Source organism: Scophthalmus maximus, chromosome 7, assembly GCF_022379125.1.
Source record: "Scophthalmus maximus strain ysfricsl-2021 chromosome 7, ASM2237912v1, whole genome shotgun sequence".
Taxonomy (NCBI): Eukaryota; Metazoa; Chordata; class Actinopteri; order Pleuronectiformes; family Scophthalmidae; genus Scophthalmus; species Scophthalmus maximus.
The window spans coordinates 10,838,940-10,848,753 of NC_061521.1; the positions used below are offsets into that span (position 1 = coordinate 10,838,940).

Genomic DNA, 9,814 nt, shown 5'->3' on the forward strand with positions numbered 1-9,814 from the left:
ATTTTCTGTAACTTTAATTTACGTAATGTCAGAAGATATTAAATCAAATGGCCAGAGCTCTAGATGATTGATGAGCTTTTGTCCCACCAACAGGCCAAAAAACATATATTCAATTTAGAATGATACAAAACAGTGACAAGCAGAAAATCCCCAGATTTCAGGAGCTGGAACATAAAAATAGTTTTTAAATGACTTACTTCATTTGTGATATCTGGATGGCTCAGCTGATGAGTGTAAAGGAAGGAGGGGGTTTGGTGTGGCAACACATTTTATGATTCTAATGGCTTTCTGACCTCAATCTTCCCTAATCATTTTGAAGCCTGGACAAAGATTAACTGGGTATAGATTATGTTTTTTTACACAACACGTGGCGTCGACATAATAAAAAAAACCAAAAAGCATTTTAGCCTGCATTGGGTTTTATGCTTTTGATATCTCATAGGACAAGCACATTTCTCTTTTGCTGAATGGAGGAATCTCAGGTTCAGACTTGAATTTGTTTACCATCCCATTCCTTTGTCTCCCGGGAGAATTTTTTTCCCAGGATTCCAGTGGCTGTGTTTGGGGGGTTTAAGGGATGAAAAAGGGGGAAAGAAAAGCCCATTGGTCTCAGCGCCACAGAAACAGCATCCAGAGCCAAGCTGTCATCCCACTTGGATTAAGGGCCCTTCTGTGGTGGCTGCCGAGTGCTAACATGGTGTCTTACCCTTAGCCAGGGTATGGGAGGGGGTAGAGGGTGGAGCACAGGGTAAGGGCATTAGAGGGCCTGGCCTAAATAAGACCTCGAGGTCAGCGAGCCTCCTGAACCATGGCAAAGCCACTTTGTGCTTCCATGTCAACTTTATTCATGAGCTGACAGCTAAGTGTCCCCTTCTTTCCTGTTGATTCAGCCACTGTTGCATCATGTGCTGGGGCAACAAAGATAAGCTACGCCTCTGCACTGCTTAAATCTCTGCAGCCCCCCACTTCTACAAGTTTATAGGATGTAACATTCAGCAGCCTGCTGGTAAGAGTGTGGAGGCTTGTAGTGGCTTTCTTGGCAGATCCAACGTTGCAAGCCAGAATAAGAGCTGTGGTGATATATTTGCTGAGCTATTAGACGACCCAAGAAGGCTTCATCACTGTGCCAACAGAGAGTGGGATGTGTGGCCGACTCTTCTTAAGCTCTATGCAAATGGGAGCAGGACGGAGGCTTGAAAACACACGAGAAAGCATTCAAGTACACACTCTTCCTGAATTCTCTGTAATTTTGGCCAGCCTACACAATGCCGCTGGAGCGATGCCCAGCTCCTGTTGTTTTCAGGACAGGAAAAGGAAGCACTGGTTCTTGTTATGTGCTGCCACTGGGCCACCGACTACCTCTCCAACATCTGGTGCCCTTCCAAAGTTGGCCAAAGCCTGAACAGGCCCGAGGCTTGTGGTAACAAGGACTGCCTCTCCAGTCCTCTTCAGTAGGAACAGTGTTCAAACAGAGGCTCCAACACCCGAGTTTCTATTGTGGATGTCTTCGGGCATAACCTTGCATCACCCCCCTACGCTGCAAGAAAGAGGCTAAAACAGCCGCCCCACCAGTACAGACAGAGAAAACAGACCCCCTTTGTTCCCCCTGTCCCTTCTCAGCATCCACTGAGGTACATGATCCACCCCTCCTCCCCCCCTGAAATCCTGAACGCTTCAAAACACTCCCACTTTTACTTTCCCTCCCTCTGCTTCTTCTAGTGGGAGGCAAGACACCGAAGCACCTTGCGAGAATTCAGAAAAGAAAAATAGTCTGAACACACGTCAATTCTCATTTTCATTCGTTTGTTTCAGCTCCCTGAACTCCAGCCTGTTTGGGAGTCAGAGCCAATGGTAGACGGAGCTAGTTAACCTGTCAGGTGCTCAACTGGGGGTAGAAAGGAAACATAAAACCCACAACACTACGTTCCATTATCCCGACCTGCCACTTCAAAAGGGGGATCTATTGCTGCCGCTGCCTGGCAGTTGGTTTGAACAGTAAAGAGCATCTTTAAATGCTTTGTTCTCACTACGGGGTGTAATACCCTGATGTGGGAGATAGCTGCGCTCCCTCTGAAACCCTGAGTGATCAGGCTTGATGACTGTCATGGTGTAAAGCTCTGGTGTAATGATACGGTCACAGTGAGTCGTTCAGGGACACCTGCATTGACCGCTACTCATCCCCCATCTGTCCGCACTACCTACTGCCAAACTGATCTTACAGTACCAGACCAAGAATTGTTACAAGAAAGCGGCATGGCTAACAAATGTCCAGAGATAAGAGAAAATATCTCTTGGGATTTCCCAGAGGCCAGGTTGACATATTTAATAGTCTACAATCAAAGGATATTTCTGAGCCAAATATTATAAAACAATCATAAAAATTGTTGCCAATTAACGTTCTATCAATTGAGTTGAATATCTTATCTTAACTTAATAGCCAATTATGTTTTGATGAATCAATCGGAAAATGTCAGAAAGAGTTGTTCCCAGAACCCCGAGGAGACACCTTCATGTCTTGTTTTGTCCAACCTACATACCAAAACCTCAAAAAAGTCGATTAACGCTGACAAATAAATGCATAAAATCCTAACAATTCAGAAGCGGAAATCAGGGCAGTGACTAACAGATATTTTCATTTCATTTCATCGTTAATAATTAAAATCCTGTTTCGTCCCACCAACAATTTAAAATTCAAATTCCTAATGATATAAAGCAGAAACAAGCAAAAAACATCTTCACACTGAAGAGACTGAGACCACAGCATGTTTAGAATTTCCATTTAAAAAAGTACTTCAATAAATTATCAAGGAGAATCAATTTTTCGCAGTCATCTGTCACCATCCACTCATACTTATATAAACAGGTCCAGGAAGAAAACATCAACAGTTGAAACCGTGTGCAGTGGATTCGCAGGAGCGTGTCAATCCCCATTAGAGCCTCTGCCTAACTGAGTGTGAAACTCTAATTGCACCCACCAGCCAGCGAGAGAGAGAGAGAGAGAGAAACGCGTGTTTGTATATAATGAACATGTATGCCCTTCTTTACATGTACTCATAAGCCCCCGCATGCATTTGTGCACACACAAGTGTTCAGGCAGCCGTGAAGCGGGAGGGGGACATGCCGCTCGCTCCCTCTGTGGTCGTCTAATGAGGCACTCATCAGTTCCAAAATGAGACGAACATGCTTATGACAGGGAGGCGCAGGCGGTGTCGGTGTGCTGTGCTCCTTGTGGTCCTGTGTGTGACAGGCTCACTCGGAAGAAACACCCCGACCGCAGTGACACTAATGGATAGGCAAGGGCCTCTATCAGTCCCGGGAGATTTAGCCTCATCACAGCTGAGCAGCACAGCACTTCTATTCATAACGGCTGCTGGATCGTCCCCGCTCATTACGCAAGTACACGTGTCTGCAGGACACACACACACACACACACACACACACGCACACACACACTCAATCATTCAGTCAATCAGCCGGAGTGACCTAGGATGGCATGCTAGTGAACTTGGCCTTGTGCAATTTTGCATGAAAAAGAAATGGCTGTGCCACTATATTAAACAACAATTATGGGGGGGGGGGGTAAACCTTGACCTTAGTTTTATAGTTTTGGCCATTAAATCTGCCGGTCATGACATCACCGTCCCGAGCAAGGTAACTGCTGAGCTCTGGGAACATGGTAGCACCAGTAAACAGAAGTCAGATGTGGCAAAAAAGACACAGACAATCACAGGTTTTAGACCAACTCCTGGGTTACTTCAATTCAATTGGAAGAGAAGACAAAGGTGAACTGCAAAGACACTAAACCGATCCTTGTAGACATTAATCACATTTACAGACCGAATCATATAGGGCAAAGAGGGAAACACCGGAGAATCTGTGACACATTTTCTTGCACAAAACAATTAAATAAATATCCACATAGTTGCCATTTCATTTTTTGTCGCATAACCAATCAACTGGATTTCAGCTCATATCTCATTGCTCATTTCCTGCCCCATTAGAGTTGGAGCTATTAGTTTTGGGACTGTACAACCCTATAATATATGTCATAGAGGCAATGGTCAAAACTAGAGCCCGATCAACATGGGGTTTATGGGGCTGAAGCAGATTACAATAATAGGGAATAAAACACTTCCAATACTTATATATCGCTCGATATATAAAATGGAAGTCTTCCTAAGATGTCATCATCAAACCATTATGACAGAAATGTAAGTGAGGCCGATATATCGGTTGGATTCTAGTAAAAACAACAAAAGTAAGGCCTAAATTAGAATCAACTAGAAGCCATTAAAATGCTGGATCTTCCAGTGCCAGACAATAAATGAGGTGTTTGATTTTCTTCTTTTTTTAAATATCAACTACACTAATCTCCTCTGACTTTGAATGTCTCCTACTCTGAAAGCAATTTGTTGACTTCATATCCTTCCTATCTTTGAATGAATTTTAAAGCCCATATTTCCCCCACACGTAGTGTGTCGGTGGTGAAAACGAATCAACCAAGTGAAAGTCTCTCAGGTTCACATCAGTTCCTCAGAGAAATGATGTCACTATCATCGGCATCATCAAGTGGCACAGAACAACTCTTTCCATCTATGAGAGACTTTGTCCCTTCCTGCAGTTGGTGGAGGTCACAATGCCACAGACGGCCGCTTACAGAAGGAGCGTTGATCACTTCTCTCAGAATGGTCTGCGTGTTTCTGCGGCCCACACAGTGGAATTAGTGGCATTTTCCCTCCAACACCCAAGCTTTTCCCATAGCCCCCGGAGCAGAGCTGCCCGCCACTGGTTTTGGGTCAGCACAGTGCGACTGGCTGGTGCTCGCACAATAACTCCGGCCAGCGTGTGCCATGATAATCCCTTAGTTATGCAAATCTCCCCTGCCTAGTGCCGTTTGTGCTGAGGGTGAAAGTAAAGATGGCAGCACAATGTAGGTCACTATCTTGTCCTGATTTCTCCACGTTAGACATGAGTCTGAAATGTCCGGTCAGTCGAGCTCCAGCAGCTTGGAGAGAAGAGCGGCTCTCCGGACCCACAGCGACATCCCGACTCACCGTGGTTAAACCACGACTGAAGAGATTACCAGCAGGCACACAAACATGCATCGGTAAAGTGGCGTCACGCGTTTTTTGCCGCCTGTTTCTGAATTAATGCAAAGTGGACATAAGGCGAGGATAGAGGGATATTGTTATCTTCTTAAAGAGATTAACAGTGGTCTGCCCGGAGTGAATGAACATTATTGGAAAGTGTGTCAGCCCTTCCACAGAGCAGTAAGAACAAGAGCTCCAGACAATGAAGTGCGGGGTCATTAGCATTGTGTTAATGTGGCCATATCTGAGCGGGCAGGGAAAGTGTGCAGCCGAGGCATGTGTGTCTGTCTGGGAGTGTGTATGAGTGAGAGTGTCTGGGGATGAGGGGGGGTCGGCTGAAGCCTTGACCAAGAGAAGACAGAGGGAGGAGGGGGAGGATAAGGGGGGAGTAAAGAGGGGATTGGGTGGGAATGTGGGTTTCCAGTAAAGCAGTTGTTTGGTTATGGGGGGGGGGGGGGGGGATAATGGCATGAGATGTTTACTGGTGAATCTCAGGGGGGGTGTCTGTCATAATCAGACTGAGTCTGATGAAGGGAAATTGGACTAAACAAACCGACCGGTCGGTCCAAACAAACCAGACTTGTGAAATGAATACGAAGGGGAATTAAACATGTGGGGAGCGAATCAGCTCACGGGACATGGGGGATTTCTGTGTATGAGGACAGCTATCAAACATAGACATCTATCTATCTATCTATCCATCTATCGATCTATCTGGGTGAGCACCAAAGACAGATCACAGGCGGAGGCTGGAAGATAAGTGACACGACGTCTAAGCATCTCGTCAGCGGCGCACAGTGGCTCAGTGACAGTGGTCCTGCGGCTGAGCGCCCGCCTGCACCTGCTCCTCCTGGGGATGAACGCTGACGCGTAAAACGTGGAGAGATAGACAGAGACACGGACAGAGACACGGACAGAGGGACGGACAGAGAGACGGACAGAGAGACAGACAGAGGGACGGACAGAGACACGGACAGAGGGACGGACAGACGCAGCTTTGAAAACAAACCCCTGCGTCCCTGCGAGCCGCGAGGAGAGCAGTGGTTCCGCCGGCAGACCTCCACAACAGCATCCAACTCGGGGTAGCAGCAGGCTGCGTGTCCCCCTCCCCTCCCTCCCTCCTCGGCACAAACTCCTGACCGCGAACCGTCAGCTACACGACACGTGTTTGGGTTTTTTTTTGTTTTTTTTATGAACGCTGTCATTTTATTCGGGCTCACCTTATCTCCTGCTCGTCCGGCGGCGCGAACCCACGGAGCCTGGTGCGTGTGCGCGTCTTCGGTCCCCTGCGACAGCGCGACGGCGTCTGCTGCGTGTTTGTTCACGCGGAGTCCCGTTGAGCGCCGAGCCTCTTCCACCGGTCTCCCCTGCTCCAGTCACTGGTCCTCTCTGCTCTCTGCTCTCCCACCAGCTCACCGACACACACACACACACACACACACAAATACACACACGTAGGCGGGGGCGCGCAGCGGCACTCCGGGGCGTGCGCGCGCACCGCGGCGCCGCTGCCGACGCACGGTGGACTCGGGCGAGCGGAGCCGCTCCGGCGAAATCGTTTGTCACGGACAGACACGTTAATGTTTCCGTCCAGCAGCTGGACCACTCTCCGGGTTGAAACAAGCCCAAAGTTTGGTTGTTGTTGTTTTGTTTTTTTTATTTTAAAGCTCGGCAACGTCCCTTTCTGTGATTTAACAGCAGGGAGCAGCTTTTTCATTAAGCTGCTGTGTTGTTATTTCAAAATTGCAAGTGATAATGCCACAAGCCTCTATAGTGTTCGCCACTGGAGTAGTTTCAAGCCTTACGGGCTTAAGAGTTTTTGCTTGACATGTAAAGTGAGGTTGGAACGAAACTGGAACGAAACGTTTAATTCCACAAACTGCAATTAGTCAAATATGAGCACCTTGACCTTTTTGACCCTGAACTTCATTCCAGCTGCTCTGGGCCTTAATGGCTCGCGGCCATTTGCATGTCCTCCTCATACCCTCTTACACTGTTTTCTCTCGCACCAATAGCGGCACAGGGATCAACCAACACTTTGCTGGATGAGATCATGTGACTTAAATAAAAAAAAAAAGAAGCAACATTTCCTCTTAGTTCAGGCTGCCCATGCTCTCCTCCGTTTGTGCGTGTCACCCACACGCATTATCTCTGGCTTAGCCATGGCAGCCATCTGCAGCCATAGCATCAAACAGAGAAAGAGAGTGATGCAGTTATTACTCGGCTAAGCCCGGTTTGGCAAGTAGACTGGGTTTCTGATTCGAGTGGCCGTCCAGAGGCTGGCTGACGGAGATTAGCTCAAATTAGGCTTCGACACAGATCGGACGATAAATGAGGAAATGCACTTAATAATCATGCAGAAATATATTGTGAGCAGTTCATCGTAAGAAGCCTAAAGGGTGACACATTGCATTTGAGAGGGTAAAATCTGCCCCAACCCTTCTTTTCGCTGTCTCCAGTGCTCCAACGTTCCTGTTTGTGGAATATTTCCTCAGACGATCTGCTTTGCAAAACAGTAGGTTCAGATAAAATGACTGAAAATAGAGATGGAGATGCTGACACAAGGCCAAGGTCATTTGTTGGACGTAATCCCCCAGTGTTCGAAAGCAGCAGTTTCCCACCTCATCAACTGGAGGGTCCAGGGGATTCTTGCTCACATCTTCCTCCCCAGCACCACACTCAGAAGTGTTATAATTTTGTTCGCCCTTCAGTGCAGACTGCCTCCAGATACGTCTGAATACCCTTCGAATCTCATTAAATAAAAAAATATTCTCTTAATTTCCCCCATGCATATTACCCATATAGTACTCGGAGGGATTTTCATAAGTTCATGGATACTGCACCGTGGAGACTGTGGAATCTTGTCAGGGCTTTGTTTTGAAATGTAAAAAAACCCACCAGAGAAGACGGCGTCTCTGCCTCACCGCTGCTGTGCCATATTACGGTGGTGGATCCTCAAAGTCCTCTGCTCGCCGAGATGCAAAGACACGGCCTGGCGATTGTGCAGGGGAGACAGAGTCATCAGTTGGCCGGTTTTTTTCACCGATTCAGTGTGAATTCTTTATTCTTTTCAGAGCAGAGAGGATAACAGATGCTGCACCAGCAAGCCAACCAGGAAATGGCCTGGTTCCCATCAGAGGGCGGTGATTAAATAACGCAGATTCCGCACAGATCAGCAGGCTCCTAGTCAGAACTCACATCAAATCACAGCGGTCTAGAACAACATCATAGCCACAATATGTTCACGTTATGTCATTATATCTTTTAATGAGTCAAAATATCCACTATGCCACATATTGATTAGGATAAACAAGAAATCAGTATTCACAAAGTTGTTGTTTTTTTTCATTTAAAGGTTCTAATTCACATTATTGATTATCTGTTCAACCTATAAGGGTTGTTTATCGATCACTTGTGTCTCTGCCACTTGTTAAAAATGGACCAGTCATTATTTTGAAATGAAACTCTTCATATCTTGTCTCAATATCGCTCAAAAACAAATTGAGTGCTAATGAGCTCGGTTATTTGCTGCCACTAAATGTTAGGTGTTAATTGAGAAGCAGCCGCCCTGAGGGTTAACAGTTGCTACATTACAACATAGACCGGAGAACGCGCTACGTGTCGAAACCCCCTCGAGTTTGGTTCCTGACACGGACTGGGGAGACACGCTCACATTCAGAGAGTGGAGGTTTGGCCAAAAGGTGCAATGGAAATCAAATTAGCGACGTGATCACTGCTGGGGGACATGTTCACGAGTCAGATCTGTTTAAATCAGAGGAGGATGCATTTCCCCCCCCAGTCTGCCGTTTAATAACATTAGAACTTCTCTGAATTGAGTGGGAGCAGCCTTTTACTGGCTGCCTAATTGTGTTAACACACAGGGGGCAGAAACATGACATGACTCTACAATACACAGCACTGTGTCTCAGGAACAGGTGCTATTCATGTGAATTCTTGGTTCATGTTTTGTTTTTTTACTAAATTTTTTTCTGATATCTCATACCTGATATCCTATATTTGCGCCTTTATCACAAACCAAAGCATTTTGTTCTGTCTTGCTGTATAAAGTGACGACAATCGGCTCTATTGACAAGAACAAGCTGTGGGTTTATATGACACCATCCACTCTGGGAAATTCTTCATTTAACCCTCAGGTTAAATAAAAAGGTTTTTATAATGGACAAATCTCTGTCACCACTGGAGCAAATTTAAAAGGAGAAAACATCCAAGGCCAATTTTGAGAGCCACTGAAACACAAAGTGATCAGCTTCAGAGTCTTAATAACACTGAAGCACTGTGTACTCAAGCAGGTCTTCTCCTTCACATTAACTCTGACACTATGTCCTAGCTCGAAATAAATGTGTTTCCTACTCATCACTACGTGAAAAGTCCTTTTCCTCACTCACTTCAGTTACTGTGAATCGGTCTGGCTCCCAACACTACAGGGTTGGAACAGATTCAACAAGTGGTCAGAGGAGCGAAAGAGTCACGACAGGCCGGACTCCTCAGGATCAAACACAGATTTATAAACTCCTGCAAACAGCTGGTATTCACAGCAGAGAGGACAGAGTTAAAGTAGTTGTGCTGATAGTTATCTTGTCACATTGCCACATGTATCTACAAGGTCGGCAGCATATCTCCTCGAAATCCCTGCAGCCAGGACTGCGTTCAGTATAATGGAACCACTAAATAGAATCAGCTTATTTACTTATTGATCTTCATAT

General features: G+C 46.2%; 1 protein-coding gene across 21 annotated transcripts in view; it reads right to left on the reverse strand.

Annotated features, from left to right (window-relative positions):
• Positions 1-7,962, reverse strand: part of LOC118315013 (neuronal cell adhesion molecule-like) — a 71,367-nt gene extending 63,405 nt beyond the window's left edge. For 9 of the 21 annotated variants that reach the window (XM_047333134.1, XM_047333138.1, XM_047333145.1 and 6 more), the window contains exon 1: positions 6,311-7,962. The gene's annotated coding sequence lies outside the window, so the exon portion shown is untranslated. The remainder of the gene's footprint in view (positions 1-6,310) is intronic. The other 12 variants (XM_047333141.1, XM_047333142.1, XM_047333151.1 and 9 more) reach the window with 6 other exon arrangements.
• Between the last annotated feature and the right edge of the window lie 1,852 nt (positions 7,963-9,814).